This window comes from Rhodnius prolixus, unplaced genomic scaffold (assembly GCF_049639745.1).
Source record: "Rhodnius prolixus isolate KJV_2025 unplaced genomic scaffold, Rpr scaffold_7, whole genome shotgun sequence".
NCBI classification, from domain to species: domain Eukaryota; kingdom Metazoa; phylum Arthropoda; class Insecta; order Hemiptera; family Reduviidae; genus Rhodnius; species Rhodnius prolixus.
In genome coordinates, this window is record NW_027411582.1 from 9416746 (window position 1) to 9430800 (window position 14055).

The 14055-nt window shown below is 36.5% G+C and overlaps 1 protein-coding gene across 4 annotated transcripts in view; it reads right to left on the reverse strand.

Moving 5' to 3' along the window:
• The window catches only part of CkIalpha (Casein kinase Ialpha), an 83574-nt gene that overhangs the window by 33812 nt on the left and 35707 nt on the right, over window positions 1-14055 (reverse strand). The gene's annotated exons all lie outside the window — the stretch shown is intronic.

A 14055-nucleotide genomic window follows, 5' to 3' on the forward strand; every position in this document is an offset into this window, starting at 1 on the left:
CTAGTAGGTGATACCTCCCCTTTTGAGAAGGTAGAGGGCTTTCCCTACCAGTTCCTTCTGCGATACAATCTCCCCTGGTCTCAAGGTACCAAAGATTTCGTAGCGCAGTCTTTCGAGTGCAACGCAATCGAATAGCAGGTGAAAGGCCGTTTCTTCCTCTTCCTGGCACAATCTGCACATCGGTTCCGAGCTAATAAGCCCTAACTTGTGCAGGTGTTTCCTGAACCTTCCGTGCCCTGTGAATAGGCCCGGTAATCAGAGTGATCTGATTCCTGCCCAAACCTAGAGTCACTTTGGTTCTTTGTTTGCACAACAAGGGCATAACCCTCTTGCTGTGTTTGACCCCAGGAAGCATCACCCAGTACTTTTCATGTTCTCTCCAGATTCAGTCTCTGAGAGCCTCACGAATTGCACCCCTAGTGATCCCCAGGACTGGTTCCGGGCCAATGAAGGGAGTACTAGCTCCATTCCTGGCCAACTGATCAGCTATTTCATTCTTCTCAATTCCCACATGGCCCAGCACCCACTCAAGTCGGACTTTGTTGTGCCGAGCCAGTTGATCTAGAGCCTTTTTACACTCCCAGACCAAGGAAGAGGTAATTCTGAAGGAAGAGAGAGAGCCTTCAGTGCCGCTTGACTGTCCGAAAAAATGCAAATCTCCCTATTTCTAAGATCCATTCGCAGATTTTCCCCAGCACAAGCTTTAATGGCAAAAACCTCGGCCTGAAAGACGGTGGCATATCTCCCAAGAGCACTCTCAATGAGTACCTTAGGTTTATCCCCATACACTCCAGCTCCGGTCCCGCAGGCCATCTTGGAGCCATCCGTAAACCACATGTCTCCCTTTTGGCACTATTCTGTCCAGTTCACCCTCCACTCAGTCCTCGATCTGAGGATCAACTGAAACGGAGTCTCGAAACTGTATCTAGGACAGACAAATTTAATTAAGTCACGTGAAATCTGAGTCTCGGATGGCCCCCAACGCGTTCACTGTTGCATTGGACGACCTCGTTGCAATGCTTCTTTCATTATAGTCAGCAAATTTCATCATCTGTAGGCCACAGATTCTGAAGTAACGTAATTTAAGAGCAGTTCTTTCAAAATTTGAACGAAGTGTATTTCAATAATTTTTTTTTTTTAATTAATATTTCTTGAAAAGTAGACATTTGTTTTTTAAAAAAGTTAGTTGACTTCAATTTTGGAAAAGTTCATTGTAATTGATAAAGTAAAGGTGACGTCACAAGCTTCCCTAGAACCACAAAACCAAAATACCAAGGAGTGGACTGGACCTCCTAGTTCCGATACTAATATTGGGGTCATAAAATTTTATTTTCTAATTATTATTATCATTAAAACCTTAAGTATATCATCTAAGTAGATTAGTATCTACTTGGATAGGAGAAGAGGACATGTTTATCCAGTAATTATTTGCTAGAAAAATAAATTTTACCTTAAAAAATAAAAATAAATATTCTCAAATTAGGAGAGGGGATAAGTTCCCAAAGACGGAGATCAGCACGATGACTGTACCACTCGCTCCAAGAACATTAACCAAAAAAACTGGTTCAATTTATAGTATAATTTAAGAAAAATATTTACGTAATTTTAAATAATTATAGAGTAAATAACGGCCATTCAGGAAGGACCCTTTCAGTTCGGATTTTTGGTCTCTTTTTGTTTTAAATAATTTTGATTAAAAACAATTTTATTTTGTAAAATTATACTTAAATGCATATTTTAGCACTTTTTGCGGCTGGAAATAATATAATGTTTTTTTAAAAGATACAAAACAAAACGAATACGCAAAATATCTGCTTATTGCATTATTGTTTTACAATAACAATTACAGTGATAATGTTACATTATCACACGGAAAGATAGAACAGACTGTTGCCAAAATAGGTTCATCAAATTATGCTAATAATAATGTTCATTCAGTTTTTTTGTTTACGTCAAATAGTTTTACTATAAACTCACACAAACATCAACTAATTTTTGCGCTACCCTACGGCAGGGATCCCCAAACTACGGTACGCGGGCAATATGCGGCCCCCTGAGGACATTTATCCGGCCCTTGCCGCACTTCCGGGAGGGGCATCTCTTTCATTGGTGGCCAGTGAGAGGAGCACTGTATGTGGTGGTGCCGCTGCGTCGCTCATGTACAGTACTACTTCCAGTGACGCGCGGGACGCACGCGTCACGGCTCCGAAAACAGTAGGTAAAATAACAGCCAGAAGTAGGAAGAAAGGCAAAGCACTGTAACTAAACCGGACATTGGACCATCTCATTAGCCAAAAGCAGGTCCATAATTCCCACCAGAAATACTGGGCAGTTTGTTGTTTTAAATTTACTTGTTCTTTATTTGAAATATTCTATTTGTTCCCGTTTTGTTTTTTTTACTTTAAAATAGTTTGTTTTATAGTCCGGCCCTCCAACGGTCTGAGGGACAGTGAACTGTGGCCCCCTGGGTAAAAAGTTTGGGGACCCTTGCCCTATGGTGTATGACGCGGCAGTTAATCAAGGCTAGACGATCTCTGAAGAAGTTGGCTAGCCTGTTTTTCCCCACTATAAGAGAAATAATTGTAAAAGAGTAAAAGAAAAGTGGTATTACTGTGAATTACATTGAATTAACACTTTAGACTCAGATGCACTCTCAGTAGTAAAGTAATCACCTATTTTTTCAGGCGGGGCTTAACGTCCAAGTACCAAATTAGGTGTCGTGGACAGAGGGCGGAAGCTCATACTTTACTATAAGCAATTATTTCTAACAAATAAAATGTAGCCAAACGCGGGATTCGAACTGGGAATCTCCGACTCACAAAGCCAAGCTCTTGACCACTAGACTAACATGTTACCGCTACCGTACGGGCAGACAGGTCTCAACTGGATGAGAAATTCTCAGTTTATTGTAAGTATAATCTCGCTTTCAATTCGATTTAGAAAGAAGCTGTATTTTATTTTGTATTTAAAGCGCGTCAACATCTGAGCTTATTTGGTGCCGATTTTATTATTTTTATTATTATTATTATTGTTACTACTATTGAGTTATGAAAAGTGTTTGCAACAAGAGCTGTATCGTGTGAGGATGTTGATACCACTGCGTTGAGGTTACAGAGCATATTGTGAGGGTGGGGTTAGCGTCAAAGAGGGACTGTTTGACCTACAAACCTAGATCAGGCCCCAGTTGGAGAAGTCCAATAAACTATGGTGGAGGGGAACACTAGTATACCTAAACTGCTCCAACATATCTAATATCTCTTATCTCTACAAAAAAAAAAAACAAAAATAACCTGCATAACCTTCCTGTTCTATTGACTTTGCGCAATCATTTTCCATTCTATTCTTAGAACGTAATCCAATTATTTTTTTTTTATTTGCAAGAGTAAAAGAACACAGAAATGCACAAGTATTTTGGTAAATCGATTATTTGTAAGCTCCTCTGGCGTAAAAGAGGGACTTTGGAGAATCGTGAAGATCTACAATTTTGATCTCAGGCTTAACGACTACATCGCAAGCTTCCAAGCTTATTGGAAGAAGACCCGGGTTCGAATCAAGGCTGCCAGTTCGATCTAATCGTTTGTATAAAATTGAAGATAAATAAAATTAAAAAATATAGTAATAATTATACATTTAATTAGTCAAAAAAGGCTGCAAAAGACTGGGACTTGCAAAATAAAGTTAAAAGAAATACCACAAACTACAATCAAAACAATTCCCTCTCCCCTCTAACCTGTCTATTAAATAATAAAGTTAAGTTATGAAGAAAACAATCTTTTAACAAAATTACACCCAATTTTCTGTCCTAAATTAAATATAACCAAAAAAGAGAAACAAGCTCATGAAAAACCCACTGAACAGCCAACTATACCTCTAATCAGTTCATATTATCAGCAAACTTGTGATGTAATCAATGTAAATGGCGCCTAAATGTGATACGTATTTTTAAAACATTGTCGCAACGTGTGTGTATTAATAAAATACAAAAGATAGAATGGTGTAATTATATAAAATAAGGAACTTATTATTTACATAGTATGTTATAAATATAAAACATAACCTCTTACATATTTAGATGTATTGTTTTTAAAAATAAACAAATAATAATGACCCAAAAATAAGAGCTAAAAATAACAAAGCTGTGCTGAAATACAACAATATAAACACTATTTGAAAGTATTGGAACTATATTTTTTATTAGATACCATTATCTTGCAAACATGTTTTGTTTATGGTAGACATTTATATAGTTATATAAAGGAAAAGAAAAACTAATAAATTGCATTGTTTACAAAAGAAGTTATTAAGAACTGTTTTATATCGCACAGTATTATAAATAAACAGTTCTATAGACAAAAATGCCATGTTCATTTTAACATTAACTTCTAGATATAATACAAGAGCACTATGATGGTTGCAAATTTTTTAAAGTGGAGTTTTTATCTGAAATTGCATACCCTGAATTTAATAATCTATTAGATCTGGGTTGTTGCAAAAAAATTTACAGTTATAAACGAGGATTTGCCCTATACGAGGGTTGTTTGAAAAGTCCGTGCAAAAATAAAAACTACTTAATTTTTTGGGGTAAACCTTTTTTATTTTTCAACATAGTCTCCTTTTAGGCTTATACACTTCGTCCAACGCTGCTCTAGTTTGTTGATCCCTTCCGAATAATAGGATTTGTCAAAGTCTGAAAAATAGCCATTCGTTTCTGCAATCACCTCCTCGTTTGAATAAAATCTTTTTCCCGCCAGCCATTTCTTCATATTGGGGAACAAATAGTAGTCCGAGGGAGCCAAGTCTGGAGAATAGGGGGGATGTGAAACGAGTTGGAACCCTATTTCCATTAATTTTGCGACCACAACTGCTGAGGTGTGAGCTGGTGCGTTGTCGTGATGGAAAAGGACTTTTTTGTGGGCCAATCGTGGGCGTTTTTCTTGCAGCTCGGTTTTCAAACGGTCCAATAACGATGAATAATATGCACCTGTAATAGTTTTACCCTTTTCCAGATAGTCGATGAGAATTATTCCTTGCGAATCCCAAAAGACAGTCGCCATAATCTTTCCGGCCGAAGGAACGGTCTTCGCCTTTTTTGGCTCAGATTACCCCTTAGAAACCAATTGTTTAGATTGTTCTTTGGTCTCAGGAGTGTAGTGATGTATACATGTTTCATCCACAGTGACGAAACGACGCTTAAAGTCCTGCGGATTCTTCTGGAACAGCTGCAAACCGTCCTTGCAACACTTCACACGATTTCGTTTTTGGTCAAGCGTGAGCAATCGCGGCACCCATCTTGCGGATAGCTTTGTCATGTCCAAATGTTGATCCAAAATATTATGTACCCGTTCATTCGAGATGCCCACAGCACTAGCAATCTCACGCACCTTCACTCTTCTGTCATCCATCACCATATCATGGATTTTATCAATGATTTCTGGAGTAGTAACCTCAACAGGGCGTCCAGAACGTTCAGCGTCACTTGTGCCCATATGGCCACTCCGAAAATTTTGAAACCACTTATAAACTGTTCTAATCGAAGGTGCAGAGTCACCATAATGTTTATCAAGCTTCTCTTTAGGCTCCTGAGGCGTTTTGCCTTTCATAAAGTAGTGTTTAATCAACACACGAAATTCTTTTTCGTCCATTTTTTGAAAATCACCTGACTTCCTCGATTCAAACGAATGCCAAACACAAAGAAATAGACCGATCTGGCTGAAACTTGGTGTGTGTTCTTCCAAAAGATGCTACTAACTAAACATAACCTCGATACGCGCCAGTGGTGCTATCTCTCTGACTTTGCACGGACTTTTCAAACGACCCTCGTATTATAGAGAAAATTTGGGAAATTTATCTTTTATAAAAAAAGAGAAAAAAATTGTCAAAGTTGGTTCTTTTTCAACGATACGCTTTTTCGTGCACTTTTTTTTTTTAGCGATCAACCCTAATGCAACTGTCTTACTGCACAAGTTTAACTAATAATTCTGTAAAAACACAATTTGGCGTAATTACTTCTTCTTTAAGGAGATGAAAGTAGATGTTTAGGTAAAGGAAGTAGATATTGTCTCGGAAGGCCAAAACAAAATTCATGCAATAGTTACGTTTCCGATTATATATAGACCCCTCTCGATCATTGCTGCCAACCTTCTGAAGTTTCGGTCGTAATTCTGTCTAACCAAAAGGCAAATTTCGGATAAGATTTGTTTTCGTTTTAGGGAAAATGGAAATTATCTATAATCTCCACGATTTTGTTTTTGAAACACTGAATTCGTGTAAAATACCCATAATACATTAGTTTGACCAGTAACCATACGGGCTAAGTAATTCGTATCCACAATAAAACTGAGGAGTTTTTCTTTTATATTTGTGATAATTTTTCACAATTCAAGAGCCTGGGGATTGTTAACACGAGAATGGAAAGCACAGTTACCAGGTGTGCTGCAGAAGAATGTACTCTACTTAGAATTTCTGAAATTATTTTAGGAGAGCTTTGATGGGAATATCTAAGCAGGGCTTAGCCGAAAGGGTTAGAGGCGAGGCCTGTAAAGCTAAGATGTATTGTGGTACTGGGTTCTATTTCCACTCTTAGGCCTTGGATTTTATTCAATGGTTAATAAGAGAAATTTATAGTAAAGTATGTTTGCTAGTCGCCTCCGTCCACGACACCTAACTTGGTAGTTGGACGTAAAGCCCCGCCTGAAAAAATAGGCGATTACTTTACTTCATGGAGTACTAATCCCAATCTGCCGTCTCTTTCCGCTTTCATAAACAAGAAGTTCCCATCAAAACCTGGACAGGTTATTTCTTAGACTAGGGATGCTGCTATATTCTGTAAATGGTAACATTGGGAATACAATAAATCTGAATCAAAATTGTAAGTTAGAAAAACCACGTTAATAATATACCAAAATCGATTAAAGACAAAAAAAAATAAATAAATCCCTGATTTAAACCTGACTTTGAAGGCTATTTTATATTATTGGCAGTTATTTTTAGAGGGAAATAGCTGGAACAAAAATATAATGGCAGAAAAAAAATATATATATAAAAAAGAAATAATATTTCTGAATAAGGACGGTAAATATAATTCTATTAAATAATCTGTGGGAACAGCCACGGTATCTCTTATATAATATTCTTGACAGATTGTAAGTATACCGTTGACAGTGAAGGAGGTACAGTTTACAATTGGATGCGTCCAATGTTATTAATAATGAATTAGAGGGAAGGAGAACAATCCTTGGTCCATATGTAAGGACTGATCAATAATCAATAAATAGTTGGTACAGGATAAGTAGTAGAGGAACAATTGGTGCCGAGTATGGTTGAAATCAACGATGATGTATATGACGAACCAAACTTGGAGGCACGAGACAGAATAATATTTGACATAAGGGGGACGCACGCACAACTGGAGCCCTCTAGGGAGGTTTTACAAGGGGGACAGAATTTTCATCAGAACTTAAAATATATATATATAATTGGCTAAAAAGGAGAAGCACAGAAGATGACCTAGTCTATAGGTCGAGAGCTTGGCCAATAATAATAATAATAAAATAGAAAATTTGCGCAAATGGCTTACACCTTCTTAAAGATGGAGAAGAAAAAAGAAGTACAAGTATTTCACACACAAAGAAAAAAGCAAAAAGTAAAAGAATTAGACAGAGAGAGACCATGATCTCCTTAGCCAGTGGACCGGGACCAGTGGGGAAAAACAGCAGAGAATGAAAAACTGAAAACTCAGCCAAGGCCAGAGCACACAGCTCGACCTGGAATAGTGGTTAGTTGTGAAGGTCAAGGGGTTAGACCCTAGTAATGTCGGTCAGGAAATAATAATTCATTTTGAATTTGTTACAGATTATAATTTACACAGTGAAAATGAATTTTTGTTTTTCAATCAAAGTTTTGGATTAAAAGAATTAGAAATCAACTAACACCAACACAACACAATTTACACATTATTCGGAAAACAAAATCATTGTTTAAAAACTCCAAAAATATTAATAAAAATTATAAAAGCGTTAATTTGTTATTTTTCAGAATTCGATTTCATAATCTAAGAAGGGTAAAATTGACTTAGAGCAGAACAATTATTTTTCGGATAAATTTTACCTAAAGCTATTTTCAAATTAAGAGGTTCAGCTGTTAAATCTGAATTTTAATGTTGCCAGAGATGAAACTGTAGATTTGTGTTCCATGTGTAACCAGTCTGTGATTGAGGATAGCTGTCATGTCCTTTACTATCTGAATTCAGAGTAAGATGGTTAGGAAAGAAAGGCGTTATCTGAATCAGAGTGTATTGAATATTTAAATGGAAGCGACTGGGATAAACTTATAACTATCATATTACAGCATGGAAATGCAGAGGTTCGAGCAGATGGACTGCTGTCCATGCTTTGTGTAAATATGTTTTGCTGTTTATAAGATTATGTATACAGGGTGAACCAGTAAGTATTGTCAATAGGCCTACTGCGTGTAGTACATCTACAGTGGAGTTCAATGACGTATTGGCCAACTTCATATTTTCCTCTGTTCTTGAGTGACGTCACTTTAAAGTTTTTTTCTAAAATCATTACTTTTTTCCAATAAAAATGTTATTACTCAGAAAGTTTTAGTCCGAATTCGATTCTGATGACATGGTTAGAAAGACAGATAAATTTCCTAAAAATTGACACAATTTTGAAGCATAAATTATTCTCCAAACAGCCTGAAATCTTCCTCCGAATACTGGAAAAATAAAAGTAATCGAAATTTTTAAGAAAACTCATTAGGCTCTTATGTGATCATTTTCAGACCTAGGTGCTGGCCACTTTTTACAAAAGTTTCCTTGTCTAATGGGCTTTCAAACGGTATATCATTTTCCAGGATTCCTTTTATCTTCGTATGAGAAATTGCGTTTGTTTTGCAAGAAAACGTGTTCACGAGCATACAGCAGTGATATTGTATTGTTTTGTTTAATTCATTAAACTCTTGTGGATGGAGCTGTAGTCAATTTTTAAAGTAGATTGTCTTAAAATAAGGTAGTCTAAGGTTACTTATTGCACATAAAATATTTTAAACAAGTGCTAGTTTTATAATCGAAGGCTAATTTGCTTAGTTTCAAAATCTAACATTTTGTCAAATATTTCGGTTTAGACTTTTTTTTTTTTTTTATGTGCAATAAGTAATCATAAATTTATGATCTAGGGTTGTTGGCGCCCGGAGCTTTTTTCAGTGCACTGCCGGCCTCCGGACAGTGTTCTCTCGTTACAGACAACACTGTCCATCACCGGACAGTGAGCTGTAAGAAGCTCCTAGGAAGAGAAAATCTATGGGTCAGCAGCTGGATTCGAACCCGGGACCTCCGCGTGGGAGTCCATCTGAGGTTATTAGCGCCCGGAGCTTTTTCCAGTGCACTGCCGGCCTCCGGACAGTGTTCTCTCGTTACAGACAACACTGTCCATCACCGGACAGTGAGCTGTAAGAAGCTCCTAGGAAGCTTCATAACATTAAACGCCAATAAACAGTTTTGTAAGAAGAAGAAGTAAATCTCAGTAACAATTTAGTAAAAAATCAACATAAGCAATGGAATTCGTTGTATCAGGAGCAATTGTAACAGGGAAACATGTACTTCCGTTGTTGCAACTCAATTTCAAAACTTCTACTCAATTTTTAGAGAGCTCTGCTACTCTAAATAATAATGGAAAGTGGAAATAATGAAGTGTTGATCCAAAAAATAAAAATAAAGAAAGAGAGAAATTAAAGAGTGACAGAGAACCAACCAGTTCTGCCTGCTGTATCAGTCCAGGAGATCACGAAACTTATTATATCCTGAACAAGTACGTCTAAAAAGGGACATATATTTTTGCAAAAAGAATATCGCAGAGCCTAGAAAGAAAGATGATATTGTTAGAAGACAGATTTAAAAAACCAAAACAAAAAACAAAATAAGTAGGGCAAAAAAGTAGAAATGGTGTCACGGAGGCAGTAACAGAAACGAATAATAAAAACAAAATCATGGTCTCTCTGTCTCTTTCCACTGGGTGATGAAGCAGTGGTGGGCGTGGCCAGGCTGCTAGAGAAAGTGATGTGAGCTTCTAAAAAAAATAACTGGTCGGACGACAACGCTCTAAAACTATAAAACTGAATATAATAAATTTCATTTATTGAATCCACATATGGGAGGGATTTTTCAAAAACCAACTTACAAAACCTGCGCATTACAATAACTGCCTAATAGAAAGGCAGTAGATACATTTTATTTTTATCTAAACTAAGGAAAGAATTGCGTTAATATCAAACTCTAGATTTGGAGTTACTAAAAAAAACACTGATAGCTGAAATTTTAGATTTAAAAGTTTATATTTAAATTACTATACTGACTTGGAACCCGCACACACACGACTTAAACGAACTGAAGTTAAAAGGCGTTATCGACTACTTAAGAGACTACTAGACCAACGTTCAAAACTTTCACTTAATAACAAACGACTGATTTACAATTCCATACTAAAACCCGCCTGGACGTACGGTATTGAACTGTGCACGATCCAATCTTCAACGAATTCAATCTCTTCAGTCTAAAATTCTCCGCACTATCGTTAAACAGCTCCATTTTACGTTTCAAATCTAACTATCCACACAGACCTGGAAATTCCGTTTGTAGGTCCAGGTTGCCTCGAACTCGCTATAAAAGTTTTCATCCAGAACTTGCACTCTCATTCCAATCCTCTTGTCCGCCGCTTATCATCTCATCACCATCCAGCTCATCCTTCCAGACGATTAAAATCAGCGATTTTCTCTCTTCTGAGGAGAGTAGCTAATCCTGGGAGACGACTTAGGGAGTTTTATCGCTGGGTAACTTCTCCCCTCAATTAGTTAGTTTGATGTCAGTTACTGTCATTGTTACTTGTAGCGTGTCTAGCGCTGGTGTAACTTTACAAATAAATTAAAAAATTACTATAATTTAGGCGAATTCCTCCACCGAAAGTACCATTAGAGTGAAGGGACCAGTAATTGAAATTCCAGCAATAAAAGGGATACGAGCCGTTTTTTAGTGGTGATTCTTTCAATTTAGTTACCGAGGAGCCTTAGGGCAGCTGTTCCAGAAAGATACCAACTATTGGAAGGAACCTAAGTATCCTAAGCTGGGTTGACAAGAAGGTAGAGTCACTTTTCTTATTTTCCGTTTATTTGTTCATATGTTCGTGTGGTTATATATTTTTTGCTTTTATATATTTTACTTATTTTTATTTATTTATTTTGTAATTTACAATCTGTATAAATATATACAATAAGTAAATAGAAGGTGAATGAGATGAACTGATGAGGGAGGAGAGCAGGAGGAGAGAAACTACCCAGCGGTAGCACTCTCTATAGGAGAGAGGGGAATGTGAGGAGGAGAATATGAGGAGGAGAGAGTAGAGATTTAGTTCTTCAGACTATAAGGAAGTCGCGGGGCCACTGGCGATTCAGTCATCGAGGAGTATTAGGGATGTCAGAGGAAGCGAGAGACAGTACAAGAGGATTTGAGTTAGTAGAGAGAGCAGTATGGAATTTTTGATAACTAGTCTTAGCGAGTTGGTCTATGAAGGGAATGTTGAGGTCGTTGTGAAGAGTGAGGTTAGTCATCGTAGAAAGGAGCGTCAGCTATCTGTCGGAGGAGTTTCGACTGAAATGACTTGAACAGTCCGTATGTTTGTAGGTTTGGCTGAGCCCCACAGCTCTAGTCCTGTAAGTCCACATAGGTTTGAGAATAGTACTGTATATTAAACGTTTAAGTACAATGGGTAATTTGGGAGCTTCGTCCAAGAAGTCTGTAAAGTAGTTTCGCACGTTTTGTTATTGCTTGTCTTTTAAGTCTAGTGTGTGGGTTCCAAGTGAGTCACTTGTCTATGTAGAGCCCAAGGTAGTGCACCAGATCTGTGTACAAGGAAGAGGATTGCTGTCGAAGAGGACTGGTGGACAGGAGATTTTATTTATGTAGTTATTTTTTAAAAAGTATGAGAAACATTCGAGGATTAAAATGATGTAGTCAATCGCTGGACCTTGAAACGGCAATTTGCCACAGTAATTGACTTGTTTATCAATTCTACTATCATTGTGACAAAAAGATAAGGCGAAAACCTCACCGTTTCTTGAGCCAAAGTAACCACCAATACCTAGTTTGAACGCTTGGTATAATGAAGTCTCTCGATACTTGCAATGAAGAAGGGAATTGCTGATGTCCTTGAAGGTTTGGAGCGTTAATTAAAACTCTCCGGTAGGACAGTTTTATAAGGGTTGATCGCCAAAAAAACTGCATGAAAAAGGGTAATGTTGAAAAATATTACATTATTTAGGTATGTCAATTTAAAAACCGATTGTAATTAATTATGATTAAGACTGTAATTTAGGTATTTTGAAATATATACCTAATGCCGTTTCATGAAAAAATAAATAAAGTCAAAATCTCTACAACAAACTGATTGGATCTATGATGATGTAAGAATGTTCGAAACATCGTCAGCTATGCAAAAAATATGCGTGCTATGAGAGGATAAAATCAAAGATAATAGATTAAAGTTAACTTGATATCCGCTCTCATTTCTGTACGCCTCCTAGTGATGGGTAATTGGACGTAAAGGACGCCCTAACAATATAGACTTATATCAAAACACAAATATATTTTAAGAAATACTCCTAAAGGGTTAAAGTATACCAACAATGGCTTCAATTGTCTTTTTGAAATTTAATATTGTCAAAAAGTTGTATTACTAACAGTATTAACAATATGCAAGTCTTATGCATATTGCTTAATAATTAAAAACTATTATAGACATATTTGAAAATACGTCTGAAGTTAAATGGGTAATAAATAATTCTTTCGACAAACTTTTTGTCAATAACCCTATTAGTAATGTCATTATAACCTGCACCACTGTAACCTGCAGCTCTGCTAGTTGTAAAGGCCGTTGACTTATAGATAATTTAAAATATTATACAGGACAAATAATAAAGAAACTATTATTTAGTTTTAATCAATAAATATCATTTTTATATTTAACACTGGGTGTAAACTTACAAACGACTTACCCCTCAGGGCGGTTTATTAAAATAAGAATTAAGACTACACTAAAAATAAAGGTATGATTCTGGGAAAGAAAGCGTGACGTCATAGCTTTCCGAGAATGTCTTGGGGGAAGAGTAAAAGTTAGAAAAAAAGATATAAAACTTTGGCAATTGTCCAGACAATTAAAGAAAACTCGGAAAAGCTGTGTATAAACTGAAAATGGAGGAGGCTTAATTTCAACATCATTTTCCCCTTAGAAATTTTTCTTTTAATTAATTAATATTAGGTACTTGACAAAAAAATGTTTCAAGAATCATTGAAACATGGCACAAAAATAAGAGATTCCATAGGCCAGAGGTCGCCAAAGTGGTCTAAATTGACCCCCAGGGGTCTATTTAACAAAAGTAGGGGTCGATCTGAGCTAGGGGGTCGAAAGAAAAACAATTTCGAACCCAATATAGGGGATCTTACAAAGAACCACCAGGCACACCCATCTAATTAATTAAGAAGCAATACTGTAGTTACTTTACTTATTTATAATTACTTATTATTTAATAAATATTAAGGTATTTAAATTTCAACATTAAGATATTTTTCATCGTATTTGTCAGATCGTTATTTTCAAATTCAAATCGGAACATCGTATTCAGCTGAACATCGTATTGAAGCGGGTGTTCCTCAAGGAAGCATCTTAGGACCTATCCTATATGTTATATATTAACAGCAAACATACCAATCCATCCTGAAACTGTCCTTCTAACTTATGCAGATGATACCGCTATACTTTCTCCTCACATTGATCCGGTAACTTCACACAGAAACCTTCAAACTCATCTCTTTTCTCTTGAGAAATGGTTTAAGAAAATGGAAAATCAAGATAAATGAAAACAAAATCTCAAAATATTACTTTTACTCTCCGCCGCATCACTCTTCCTCCGGATCTTCTAGGACTCAATTCCAATTCCTCCTGCCAATGTTGTGTCCTTTATCTTGGGCTTTATTTAGAGAAAAGACTGGACTTGGAACCCGGA